Source organism: Narcine bancroftii, chromosome 1 (genome assembly GCF_036971445.1).
Source record: "Narcine bancroftii isolate sNarBan1 chromosome 1, sNarBan1.hap1, whole genome shotgun sequence".
NCBI classification, from domain to species: Eukaryota; Metazoa; Chordata; class Chondrichthyes; order Torpediniformes; family Narcinidae; genus Narcine; species Narcine bancroftii.
In genome coordinates this window covers 422621201-422636138 of record NC_091469.1, presented here as the reverse complement: position 1 = coordinate 422636138, position 14938 = coordinate 422621201, and the positions used below count along the sequence as shown (strand labels likewise).

At 37.7% G+C, this 14938-nt stretch overlaps 1 long non-coding RNA gene across 1 annotated transcript in view; it reads left to right on the top strand.

The window, feature by feature from the left end:
- Nucleotides 1–539: 539 nt before the first annotated feature.
- Nucleotides 540–14938, top strand: part of LOC138753418 (uncharacterized) — a 41564-nt gene continuing 27165 nt past the window's right edge. Inside the window, exons 1-2 of the long non-coding RNA XR_011351155.1 lie at nucleotides 540–604; nucleotides 4083–4193. This is a non-coding gene — a long non-coding RNA (uncharacterized lncRNA). The remainder of the gene's footprint in view (nucleotides 605–4082; nucleotides 4194–14938) is intronic.

The window sequence follows — 14938 nt, the reverse complement described above, 5'->3', positions numbered from 1 at the left end:
GTTTCCAGAACTTAATTTAATCAATTAACTGAATTTGAGTTCTTATTGATGTACACTGATCAGTTTCTTAGTAATATATTGATGTGAAAACATTTTATTACATCTATAAATACTTCTGTGCTAATGAATTTGGGCCTAACCCACATATTTTGGACTGGTTCAGCCAATTTTGATCAGAATTTACCAATATAAAAAGCCATCTTCAACCAATGTTTTCAGCTGAGCTTCATGCCTGTGCCTGCGTCTGCCCTCGGCCAGTGTCTGATGTGGGAGTTAATGACTCAATACCAGCATATAAGCATGTGGAAAACACAAATGTAAGTGCTTTGGGGGCTAGCCCACATGCTTTCATTTCATCTTTTTCTTTTCAATTTTTTTTTGATTGCAGCAGTCTATCTGCAGAAGGCACTCCTGCAGTGCTGTTGGATCAGGAGTTCCAAAACACAGTGATAATGAAGGACTGACAGTTTATTTCTGAGTCAGAATGTTGTGAATTGGAGGGAAGGCTGTTCCCATGGCTCTGTTTGTCGTCCTTGGTGATAGAAGTCCCTGGTGCATGCTACACAGGGGGTATGAATTCTGCAGCGGTTCAATTCAGTTGAAGGTACAAAGCTAGTTTATCTTTGAAAATCATAGCCAAACTTATTAAGGATATATAACAACGTGGAACTCCATGTGGCTTTAATAAACTTTTGTGCACTATAGCACCAGATGTATATGATAGCAGTGGAAAATCAACTCTCTTACTTTATTCAGACCCCTTTGAGTAATATTAGTTTTCCTTACTTCAATAGTGGGGCCATATAAAATCTGAAATTACATTTCCCAGGTAGTGCTAAAAGCAAGGAAATAGGACTAGAGCATGGAAATTTGTTCAGGGAGGAACTTTTCTATTTAGTCCTTCCTTTCATCTATATATTTTGGCCAACTTAATCTTCACTGTAATTAATTGTTGTTTGGACTGTATGAATATTTAATTGCTTGAATGACTAAATCTGCAGTAATAATTTCAAAGAGTAATGTTTAGTGAAAGTTTCCCTTTTTGCAGTTCTGCTAATGGAGATATGATGCAAAGGATGTTTCAATCAATCAGACCCGTTTGTTCCACTGCCATCATATTTTGACCTGCTCTCATCAAAATTGGTTCACAGCTGAATGGTGAATTTTAAGTTTGCCTTCCCTGCATTCTGCATTTTAATCTTTCTTTTTGCAAATTAACCCAATATGTATGAATTCACATCAATACAAGAGAAAGCATTATTATGACTTTACAGACTTCCTGTTTGTGGATGTCTATTTACCTGACAGAGAGTTTTCAGTGGGTTGAGGAAACATGAACTAGATATTGCTTTGACAACCTTAGTTGCTCTGATTCATAAGTAGTTAGTAAAATCCCCAGATCTATTCAGTTTGGCAGACTTGAAAAAGTGACAGATAGGGTTACAGTTTGCAGAATAAGAACACATCATTTTGAAAGAGATGAAATCATATTCAATTTCAACCCAGCTTCTGCACTGAGGTCATGCTAATTAATTAGATCTTTGAATGCACAAGAAAACATTAGATTATAAACAGAGATTTCTCAGGACAATTGTCTAGAGTTAATTTTGTTTGTATTTGAATAATTGTCAATTTGTATAATATAATGAAAATTAATGCTTTATGGATCAATTTCTCTGAGGTGATTAATTTTTTTTGTTCTGCCAAAGGATGACCCACAGCATAACACAACTAAAATGAGAGAGTAAAACTGATTTCGCTATTAAAAAACACAATTTTTACTCTATAAGCCTCAATGTGAAAAGCAAAATTAGATTTTTTTTCACTAAGTGGTGAAATGAACATCAATTCAGAAATTGGTTCGGTATACTCGGATATGTCAGAGGTACTGAAAATATTTCTGATATTTCAATCCCAATCTTGACTAAATTCATTTGAAAGCCGAGCCACAGGGTGGCGTACCTGGTAGCAATGATTGATTCATTTTGGAATGGAGGAACTAATGTTTGTGACCAGTAGAAAGGCGCCTCCCATTGCCTTGCACTGCCCCTCCCTTCTGACTGTCAGGGAAAACTAATGGTGGGAGGTAGCAATAGAAGAACTATCAGGGGGAATAAGAAGATAATATATAGATTGAAACATGTTGGTGGAATTCTGCTTATTGATTCCTTGTTTCAAGATGCAGTGACATGCTCCTATTTTCAGACCATTAAGTCAGAAATGAGTAATGGTGCATATATAGGTCATAAGTGTGTGTTTAGGCAAAATTGACCCATGCCCTGGAAATAAAAAAGTCATCATGATTTTTGTTGATCACAGTTACTAAGCAGATCAAAATCGTAGCTTCTCAGCAGCTTGGATAACAATGTCAGCACAGCTTTATGTTTTTTTTTATTATTATGCTATGAACTCTATTAACCATCATTTCCATAATGTTGGATGCTTTTGTAAAGTCTGTATGAATACACATGCCTAAACAATCATGGAAGTGTGGTTTATGCTTAGAAAAAAGGAACAATTTTTATAACCAAATGGAGTTAAATAAACTCAAGATGAAAAATTGAACTCAAATATGTTGACATAGAGAATATAATCATAATTTATGGGAGGTATGCATTATTATAACTATTTATATATGATGGATCTATTTTATCACACAATTAATCACTTACTAGTTGTCACCATCTGTAAGCTTTCAAACTGGGAAATATAAAATTCAAAATATGCATGTAGGCATTTTTTTATTTCATTAGAAGCTGATTGGAAGTCCCCCATTATTAAGAGCTGTATACAGTGATTTCCAAAACAACTAAACCATACTTGTTGCAATGCTGACAGAATAAACCTTCTGAACATGCATTCAACAGATTTTTTTTTTCTGTCTGTAATAAAATAATACATTTCAGTAACTTTGCAGATATGCTACATTCTTTTGCACAATCTCCAGCATGAACAGAAGTCAATATAGCAGTCAGAAAATCTACTCACATTCCAATTTAGTTTTACAGTCCTTTTGGTATTAACATAGAAGCATGGCTTCAGACATCCTTTGTAATATTCACAAAGCTTTGCAGAAGATCAAGGAGAAATTAGAGGAAAACTTAATTTCAGTAATCTTCCACTTCAGTCAAATTTTGTATGATCAAATTGATTACATTTTGACATCAGAAGTGAATTGAAACTGATAGGACAAATCCACGGAATAGATAATGCTTATTGGTATTTTAACAACATTTGAATTGTCTTCTGAAGATTTCTAACAAAACTTCAAACACATTCTGAACATTTTTCATATTCAGAAATAAAAAAAAATAAAATCTTCTCCAACATGTTAATAATGTAACAAATAGTGACTTGAGTGATCCTTACCCCAGGATTAGGAACTCTGCGGAGAGAATGTTATTTTCATATATCTCTCCCTGGCTGCCCACATGGTTTTGAAAATACAATAAAAAGTATCATTGTAAATGCTGATTTCTGACATTCATTTGCTGCCATTGCTCTCTTTTTCTTCCTTTGTAGCCTTAATACAAAATCACATTCAACAAATAATTCACTTGTAAATACTAAATTTTTACTTTGCTAGTGGTATTTTCACTGCTTAATCAAAATAATTGGACATTATTTTGGGTGGATCCTGATGTAATTTCTCCTCCAGTTTCTGGTAAAATGTTGTCAGTCAGACTGATTTTTTTTAAACTAAAATTACTAACAAGTTGAAGTTCAACTTTAATTTTTAGCAATCCTTGACTTGCTTTTGCTTAAGAAACTAATTGCAGTTTTTGCATGTTTTCTTTATATTCTAAACATATAATTTTTTAAATATTTGCTTTGATAATGAACTATATTTTTAAAATTTATTATTAATTTTGGAGTAATTTTTTTACAAACTGTCCACTTTTTGATATTAACAAATACTTAGTAATCAAAATGCAAAAGATGGCATACAAATGTTTTCTACTGTATGTTTCTTGTATACACAAAATATTATCATAATTTTAGTAGAGTTTGACTGTGAAGCTACTAGCTCTGTACTATACAAGTCACAATAGCATTAAAAAAAACATTTCATTTCCTTCAAGATGATATGAGTGTCATTGCAATACTTACCTTGAGTGCTTACTGCTTTGATGGAGAATAAAGAAACTAAGAGCCTAAAAAAGTAGGGCTGAAATCAAGACTTCAAGTCCAAGGTACTGTATTTATTTTAACCTATAGAACACAGACTCATGCATCATCGAGTTCTCCTTTCCAAACACCTTCCTGGCAGGTAGAATCCTGTGTTAATCTGTCCACTGTCTTTTTGTCAGTTCATACATTACATGATCTTGACTTCACAATAGTTAGATCTGTCTTGAAGCTATTATGGGGCAATTATTTTTGCTTTGCTTTTATAATTATTGTTCTGGGATGATCCGAGTTATAAAACTGCTGTTTAGTCCTTGGTTATCTCAACATTCACCGAATCGTGGACCTGGAACATTTGTCACCTTGCATTTGTGTTGACACGATGCTCCTCATTACAAAATGCTTTTCAGAATTACAACTAACAACTTAAATGTCAATAAAACAAGAGCATAAAGTAATTAGAAAGGTTTGAAGAATTATCATTATCTGTGGTTTTTAAAATTATAATTAACATTCAGGTTAAATATTATTGTAGAATAGCAAGATTAAAATGATCAAAACTTTTGTCTAGAATCCTTGGAGATAAGTAACATTTCTTCAGAAATACAAAATATATATAAAAAAAGTTCCTGTTCAGATACAGATGCCTTTGAATAGACCTTAAATTGTTTGCAGAAATTTGTAAGGATGTTTTCCACAGTCAAATTTTAAGCAGATTTGGAATTCAATGGGTGACTTAAGTAGATGCTTATTGATTAAAAGCCAATCATTTGCATTATAACTTATTTTTTTATAAAATAGGGATCCAAGGAATTAAATCTTTGCAAATGCAGTTGAAATACAGAAAGAAGATGTATTGTTGATTCAGAAAAGGAAGATTTTCTTTTACTAGTGAAGTAAACGTTATCATCTACAAGAAGGTTTAAGAGACTGGAAGACTGGCATCCTAATAGATTCAGAATATATTCCAATTTCCATTCCACTGTATAAAACTAAAAATCCTCTCGTGTTCAATTATCTGTATCCACCTCATCCCTGACTCACACTGCAAAATCAGGTTCAGACCTAGGTTAAGAATATGCATTTACCTCAAGAATATGGGGTTGCTCAAATATCTACACAATTAACATCACCATATCAATAAGTATTATCATCAAGAGATGTCAATCATGTAGCAAATGTAGCTTCAGGGAAACAAAACAATTTGAATTATAGTGCGGTCTTTTTTACATGCCTTTCTTTAAATTGGATAATGATGGGGCTTTTCATTAGGTTTCTTGCGGTGTAATAGATTACAATATTCACCTTTTGACCTTGGTGATAAATGCTCCAAGTGAAAGTGCGTGGCAACCTGGTCTCTTGGTGAAGACAAGGTAGTTAAGTAACTGTAAGTAACACTGGACTGCACGAAGACAAATATGCAACATATAGACTATGAGTAATAATACATCGGTGCAGTAGAGAAGGAGTTTAGAAGTCTGTTTCTGTGCTGGAATTTTTGTTCTTTAAATAAATCTATATATTTTAAAATTTGTCCACAATTTCTCATTTACATCACATATTTCTTTTATTCTTGTATGTACACAAGGTTAATGATCCAATCATGTTTCTAACCTTTCAGTGTTATTGGCTGTGATTAGAAAGAAAAGAAACAAGACAAAGGGAAGCAAATAAAAACAAAACTGACTATTTCAAATACATTTACATCTAAATGATTTACATGTTGAAATGTCATACATAAGAGATCATAAGTTGTATATTTTGCTAAATTATTCAAATTGGCTACTGCTTTGCACATTTTAAATATTATTTTATTAAATGAAGGTTGTCTCTGATTTAAACGGAAGGGAGTTGAGACAAATATTTTAACAGGATATTTGTCTTGTTTTATAATAATCTGAAAAGCCAGGTGACCTAAAGCTGGTTTTTGGATCTACTTCTTCATCTGAAGGTATTTTGACATTAAATTGTATTTCCTTTGTGCCTTTGTTATTCACATTCAGTACATACTCACCAGGCTTCCACTACTGCCTCTGTTAATTGGAATTCTCACCGACATGGAAACAGAAATGAATTAAAAACTCTCATCGAACAAATCACTGAGGTGATTTGTGTTTCATTTTGGTAACCTGCATTTCTTTGTTTTTGCCCACTTACAATAAAAGAGATTATGAAAATGCAGTCATTCTATCAGGGTAGCTCCACGGAATATAAAATATTGAAAGTGAATGGTAAAACCTCTTGACAAGGCAGCACGATCATTTTACAAGAAACGTTCTCCTGGAACAATACAATGTTTAGCTTTATTCCTAATTGTACCATTGCTATTACCTGAAGCTGTCAATTCTTCCAATGGTCAAACAGAGAGCTGGTATGTTTGTGTTGCCCTAACACTTGAATGATTTCTGCCATGGATCCCCTGCTGTATCTTTCTCCTGCTTGCTGTTGCCTTCCAGTCCTGATAGAGCTATTTAGAAAAGATGAGTCCTGGAATGTCCATTATCAGCTCCACCCAATAGCCACATAAAAGCTTCCATTTTGCTTCCCTGATAAGGAATCACTTTGGTGGTGGCTGTTTATCATTTTGCATTGTTCTTTGCCAGCTGGGACAATCCATTTGCCAGTGATCCCCTGTGTTCATGCAAACCTTGGATTATGAAATTGGTCAGATCAAATAATTCTAGAGACCGGCCAGCGCAGCGAGACTTCTAGCTATATCATATAGTCATGTCTGAAAGATATATTGTATGAGTACTAAGAGATTACACACTGAGGAGCTGTTTAGTGCAGCTTCAGGTCCCATTGCTGGCAATTATTTGTTTTACTGAAGCCAGTGGTTTTTTTTTTGAACCACGTCCTCTTTTCATCCTTGCAGTCCACTCAACAACCTGCATTCCTAGCTTGTCAGAATAAGTCGTTGTGCTGCCAGTTTCTTTACAATCCCAAATTATCCTTTGTCATCAAAGAAGATGAAAAGAGAATAAAGCAGGCCTTTCCACAAAGGGCAGATTATAGAATTGTGATCCATTTATTGTTTTCAAAATAAAACAAAATCAGTAAAAGTGAAAACATTCTGAGTGGCATGTAACACTGGGAGTTAAACTTGCTGTTGATTAATTACTTCACTCAGCTACAGCACAGACAGGAGTAAGTACCGTACTCAGTGATTGCTGTATTAACTCTGGCCCAACGGGGCAGAGGTTTAAAGCCCATTCAAGTAATTGAACAGATAATCTACCGCTAGATCTATATCCCTATGTTTTTAAATGTGTCACCTTTTGAGTGAAATTTTAAATCAATGTCCCCCCTGTCTACTCATTGGGATTATTTGAATGTTAATAAGAAAATTCTTCTTCTCACTCCCCCCATCTCCCCCCCCCCCACCAATCAAATCAACTGGTTATCACTGTTTGTGGGATCTTCATGTTTCTGAATTGATAGTCTTATTTTTGTCAACAACTCAAAGGTATTTTATGAAACAATTGATTGACAGTTAAATAAAATGTTGGGACCGAGGATAAATTGGCAAAATGTAAATCCAAGACTACATTCTTTTCATTGCACTTAATTGTCTCAGTTATATACCAATCTGGTATTCCATTGCCGTTATACCCTCTTCTATCAATACAAACAGTTAAAGCATAAGCAAATCAAAGAGAAATTGCGGCAGTATATTGATGTGATGCTTCATTGGGCAGCACTCTGCTGTTGAAGGACTTTAATTTCTGCTTGAGGCAATGGCTTTGGCAGGGATGTGAAGTGGGTAACCAATTCATTTCAAGGAAAGGGAAATTCCTATGGAGGTAGAAGTGTGGAGATTAAAGCACAGCTGGTTTTACTCTCTCTCCTCCATTGAATATTGATGTTCTCTCCTATGCCTTCCGATTAGAATTCTGCTGCAAGTGGAGTTGATGAGAGAATCCCATTTTTTTTCCCAATGGGAAAAAGAATACATACTGCGTGTCATGTTGAGTCAGGCCTGTGCCAGGGAGAGTGATCATTGAGACCTAAAATAAGGAGTCTAAAGGGATTCATTAAAAGTTTTTAACATAATAGTAATAACCAAATAGATGATATTTTAAATCAAAAATAAAAAAAAACATGAAGTGTTAGAAATCTGAAAGAAGAACTGCAAATGTTGGAAGACCTTTTCAGGTCAGTCCGTATCTGTGGATAAAACTGATGTTCACGTATTGGTTGAATTTGTGTTTCTTCCTCTCCCTTGAGCAGAATTTTTATTGGTTTCCAAGAGAAACAAAGCCACCCTTTTAAATCTGTACCTTCATAGAACATAGAAAACTACAGCACAGTACAGGCCCTTCAGCCCTTGATGTTGTGCCAACCCATATATCACTAAAAAAAGTACTAAAATCACCCTACCCCGTAACCTTCTATTTTTCATTCATCCATGTGCCTGTCTAAGAGTCTCTTAAATGCCACTAATGTTTCATCCTCCACCACTATCCCAGGCAAAACATTCCAGGCACCCACAACTCTCTGTGTAAAATACTTACACAGATGTCTCCCCTAAACTTCTCTCCCCTAACTTTGTGCACGTGTCCTCTGGTATTTGCCATCCCTGCCCTGGGAAACAGGTACTTGCTGTCCAACCTATCTTTGCCTCTCATAATCTTGTGGACCTCTTTTGAGTTTCTTCACATCCTTCTTTGCTCCAAAGAGGAAAGTCCCAGCTTTGCTAACCTTGCCCTCATAAAACTTGTTTCCCATCCAGGCAACATCCTGGTAAATCTCCTCTGTACCCTCTCCATGGCTTCCACATCCTTCCTCTAATGAGGTGACCAGGACTGAACACAATACTCTAAGTGTGGTCTAATCAGAGATTTGTAGAGTTTCACATGACCTCTTGAACTCAATCCTCTTATTAATGAATCCCAGCATCCCATAGGCCTTTTTAATTATCCCAACAATTGTGTGGTGACCTTGAGGTATGGATTTAAACTCCAATGTCCCTCTGTTCATCCACACTCCTAAGTAACCGACCATTAACCCTGTAGTCAGCCTTCTGGATTATCCTTCCAAAATGCATCACTTCATACTTACCTGGTTTGAACTCCATCTGGCACTTTTCTGCCCAACTCTGTATCCTGTGTGTATCCTGTTGAAATCTTTGACAACCTTGAGCTTCATCCACAACTCCTCCAACCTTTGTATAATCTGCTAATTTACTGTCCCATCCTTCTGCCTCTTCATCCAGGTCATTTATAAAAATCACAAAGAGTGGGGTCCCAGAACAGATCCCTGTGGCACCCCACTAGTTACTGACCTCGAGGCAGAATACTTTCCTTCCACTATTACTCACTGTTTTCTTCCTGCAAGCCAATTTTTTTTATCCACACAACCAAGGTTCCACTGATCTTATGCCTCATGATTTTCTGGATGAGTCCCTCATGGGAGACTTTTGTCAAATGCCTTGCTAAAATCCATGTCAACCACATCTACTGCCTTACCTTCATCAATTTCTTTTGTTACCTCCTCAAAAAACTCAATTAGACTTGTGAGGCATGACCTTCCCTTCACAAAGCCACGCTGACTATCCTTGAGTAGATTGTATGTCTCTAAAAAGGAAAGTGAGGAAAGCACAGATAACCTTAGTTTTGTCAGTTATTTCATAATCTTTAATTGGCCCAGTATAGTGCCAAAGAAAACAGATACCTTTTATATTTAATGATTTGATTTACAAAATTCAGAAATGAATGTTTGAAGCTTTACACAGCTTGGAAATGCATAATATTGCATAATTCATTGTCAAAACCCTTTCAGTTATCTTGCTTTGTACTTTATTTCCCCATGCAATTGTTTGTATAGAGATTATTGTTTTTCGCCTCTCAGTGGTTGTAAATTGTGAAATAAACCATTAGACATGGCATCCTTAACATTTGTGTTTATCACCTGAGCTACAGATATATTTTACTTAACCATACCATTTAAATACAGTCCACTGACATTACTGTGTTTTGTGTTGGATGGTTAGTTTTAGACTATAAATAGCTTGACAGGGTTTGAAGCACCTGCTGCTTTCATCTGATCTTTTTTTTCCATTTGACATTTCTAATGTATACATCAACAGGAAAATGTGCTCAGACCTGAAATTTGTCCCATTTTCACCAAGGGAGACAGGTTGGCTTTGCTTGTTTCCACATGGCTAAGCTTGTTATTTGGTTTGTTAAAATTGAGGGCTTAGTGGTAAATTCCAGGCAGGATATAACGAACACTGAATTCAAAGTGCAGCCATTGAGAATGAGGGGAGGAGAATCAGGAACTAGCTTTCTGCAAGTACTGTTCCCTTGAGAAAAATGTCTGCGCACGACTTCTACAAAAAGAAGCACAGGCAAACTGAAAAGAAGCAGGGCGTGGTGCATTTTTTTTTTCCTGTGGACTTGGGTTCAAATGCAGGCAAAGTCAAGTGAGAGGGGAGAGCTTTAAAATAAAACCTGGCATTAAACTGGCAATTTCACAAAGATGACAGCAAAAGGAAATGTGGGAATAAGAACAAATTGAATTTGGAACTGAACCAGGTTGTTGAGACCCAAACTTTACTTCAGGGCTGACTTTGTTCTGCCTAATCTAAGAAGTAACCAGTAAAGGTATATTCCATTCAACTTTTACTTTAAAACTAAGAGATTGCAATTTAATAAACACTGAAAATAAACAAGGAGGAAGGGACTGAACAAGAGCATCTGTAGCTGCTGGGTTCTAGTGCAGAACACAACATTGCTGGAGAAACTTAGCAAGTCATGCAGCATCCCAACGAAGTAAAAGGGAGTTATTGTTTTGTGTTGAGCTCTTCTTCAGGCAGACACCTGAAGAAAAAGAGTGGGGGTCCAGGAGAGTGGAAGGGGGAGAAGCACAGACTAAGGTAGAGGTGGGAAGATAAAAGAAAAAGATTTGAGGCCTGATGATGAGAGGGTAGGGGGCTAAGAAGGGTTGTTCTCTGAAAGAAGAAGGAAGAGAAGGGTGGGGATCTGGAGAAAGAGGATAACAGAAATTGGAGGTCAATATTGATGCCATTTGGCTGGACACTGCCGAGACAAAAAGTGTTGTTCCTTCAATTTACAGTTAGCCTCAACTTGGCAGTGTATGAGGCCGTGGACAGGCATCTCAGTGTGGGAATGGTGTGTGGAAATGAAATGGTTGGCCATTGGGAAATCCTTGCTTTTGCAGCAGACTGAGTTGGCAACTAGTCCCTCTGATGTAGAGGACACCATAACCCCTAAAAATTTACAGGGGATGTGTTGCTTCATTAGAAGGGCTGTTTGGAGCCCTGAATGGTGGTGAGGAGGGAGGTGTGGGTGCAAGTTTAACATTTCCTGTGGTCACAGGGTAAGTACTGAGAGGGCAATTGGTGGAAAAGGATGAGTGGATGAGGGATTGTAGAGGGAACAATTCATCTGGAAAGCAGGGAGGGGAAAGGAAGATGTGTCTTTTGATGGAATCCTGTTGTAGTGGCAGTTGTTCCTCTACATGTTGGATGCAGAGGCAAGTGAGGTGGAAGGTGAGGACAAGAGGAACCCTGTGTTCAATGTGTCTCATGGGGTGGGAGTGGTGGGGGGGAGAAGGGGCCAGGGCAGATGTGCAGGAAATAGAGATGTGGATAAGGGCTGAGTTAATGGCAGTAGAGGGGAAGGGCATGTTTCTGAAATAAGTAATCCTTGGAGCTTCATCCTAGGAGCAAATGTGGCAAAGATGGAGGATTTGGGAAATTGGGAGGAGACAGAGTGGGAAGAGGTGTAATCACAGAAACTGGGAGTTGGTGGGTTCATAAAAAGATGTCTGTAGATAGTTTGTCTTCCAAAATTGAGTCAGAAAGATCAAGAAAGGGAAGAGACTTACCAGAGATGAACCAAGTGAATTTGATGTCAGGATGGAAGTTGGCAGCAAAGTTTATAAAGTTGACGCAGTCATCATATGTGGAGGAGAGAGCACCAATCAACGTAACGGAGGATGAGTTAAAGAGCATTGCCTGTGTAGGCTTGCAGCTTGGATTGTTCCTCATATCCAACAGAAAGATAGGCATAGCTGGCATAGAGTATACTTGCACTTACACTCCTCCCTCACCATTGTTCAAGAACCATTGAACTATAGTACGTTACAGCACAGAAAACAGACCATTCATCCCCTCTAGTCTCTGCCATCCATCATCTCCCTAGTCCCACTGACCTGCTCTCATTCCATAACCTCCAAGCCTCTCCCATCCATGTACCTAACCAATTTATTTTTAAAGCACACGATAAAGCTCACAATCACCACATCAGATAGCAGTTCATTGCACACTCCCACCACTCTCTGTGAAGAACTTCCCCTCTTGTTCCCCTAAACCTTCCCCTTTCAGCTGAAAACGATGACCTCTCATATTTATCTTCCCTAATCTAAGTGGAAAAAGCCTATTTGCTTCTGTTCTGTCCATACCTTTCAAAAAATTGTAAACCTCTATCAATCTCCCCTCATTCTTCTTCTCTCCAAGGAATAAAATCTTAGCCTGTTTAACCTTCTCCTGTAACTCAACTCCTGAAGATCCTTCCAAGTAAAGCAATAATTCACCTATGAATTGGAATGGGATCATTTACGACATCCAACATAGAACATAGAATACTTCAGCACAGAACAGGCCTTTTAGCCCATGGTATTGTGCTGACCTTTATGAACCTATTCCACAACAATCTACCCTCCCCTACCTCACTCCTATAAGCCTCAATTTTTCTAACACCCATTTGCCTATCGAAGAGTCTTTTAAATGTTCCTTTTATCCCAGCTTCCACCACCCCCGGCAAAGCATTCCAGGCACGCGCCAGTCTTGTAAAAAACATATCTCTGACATCTCCTAAATTTTCGTTCATTTAAACAGATGCCCTATGGTACTTGCTACTATCATCTTGGGAAAAAACCTACTGGCTGTCCACCTTTTCTATGCCTCTCATAATCTTATTAGGCCTCCTCTCATCTTTTATTGCTCCAAAGAGAAACCCGCTAGCTCTGTCAACCTTACATCACAAAGATAAGCGTATACAGAGCCGTTGTCATACCCACACTCCTGTTCGGCTCCGAATCATGGGTCCTCTACCGGCACCACCTACGGCTCCTAGAACGCTTCCACCAGCGTTGTCTCCGCTCCATCCTCAACATCCATTGGAGCGCATTCATCCCTAACGTCGAAGTACTCGAGATGGCAGAGGTCGACAGCATCGAGTCCACGCTACTGAAGATCCAGCTGCGCTGGATGGGTCACGTCTCCAGAATGGAGGACCATCGCCTTCCCAAGATCGTGTTATATGCGAGCTCTCCACTGGCCACCGTGACAGAGGTGCACCAAAGAAAAGGTACAAGGACTGCCTAAAGAAATCTCTTGGTGCCTGCCACATTGACCACCGCCAGTGGGCTGATATCGCCTCAAACCGTGCATCTTGGCGCCTCACAGTTTGGCGAGCAGCAACCTCCTTTGAAGAAGACCGCAGAGCCCACCTCACTGACAAAAGGCAAAGGAGGAAAAACCCAACACCCAACCCCAACCAACCAATTTTCCCCTGCAACCGCTGCAACCGTGTCTGCCTGTCCCGCATCGGACTTGTCAGCCACAAACGAGCCTGCAGCTGACGTGGACTTTTTTACCCCCTCCATAAATCTTCGTCCGCGAAGCCAAGCCAAAGAAAAAACATCATAAGACATGTTCTCCATTCTAAGCAACATTCTGGTAAATCTCCTCTGCACCCTCTCTAAAGCATTGACATCCTTCTTCTAATTAGGCGACCAGAACTGCATGTAATACTTCAAGTATGGTGAACAGTTTATCTTTTGCTTCAGATTCACACACCTGCAGCATTTCCAAGAATGAAACCTTTTACTACGACTTGGAAATAAGTTCTATATGGCAGTAAAGATGGAATTCTTGGTAAATCAAGGAATAACCCAAGACTATTCCCACAGAAAGATATTTGTCAATGCAATAATAGCAAGCTGAGGAGAGTGCAAATCTCAATTTTGTAATTCATTTCAATAAGAGTGAATTGATGAATTTGGGTTCCAGAGAAATTCCATTCGGGCAAGACCCCATCTGGATTTGGACACGTTTTGATTTTTCATGTTCACTATTCCTTCATTGGAGAAAGAATATAAGGATACAGTTAAACAAACATGATACTAATAAGGAACACTTAGTTTTGAATTTTTTTCTTTCTTTGGTGTGGCACGTTTCTGAATCTTTGATTGATCTGCATCTGCTCAAAAGCTAAAGACTATTATGTCACTTCTGTGAGCGATGAGTGCTGGCATGATATGTTTCATAAGTGTGATGGTCTTTTAATACAATGTCAGTTTATAATAATTATGAAAAAGTGTCTCCAATAAATTATGAAAAAATGTCTCCAAATCATGCATCAGAGGAATAAATACAATTTTCAAGTTATTAAATTAATATTTATTTTCTATACCTAGTCTAAGGTTGATAACCAGCTGTGCATTGATTGCTGGTTCATCACATAACATCCCACACAAAGTTACCTAATCAGTTCTTTGTCTATTTCCAGTACTTTTATGACCAGTAAATGATACAAGCCACACACAGTTTCTTTACTGCTTCCATTTTTTTTTCTCCTAGCTTGGTCATAGCTAAGTGTAAAATATATGCAGCCTTCAAATAGTTCACCTTTGTTTTTCCACTTCAGAGAGTGCTGGCACACATTTCTTGCATATGTGAAATTGTCTTACATTGTTCCTCCTATATCTTACTTTAGAACTGGAAATGTTGAAAATACTAATTGCTCAGAGACTGGAAATTCCAAATAAAAGTATTTTTAAT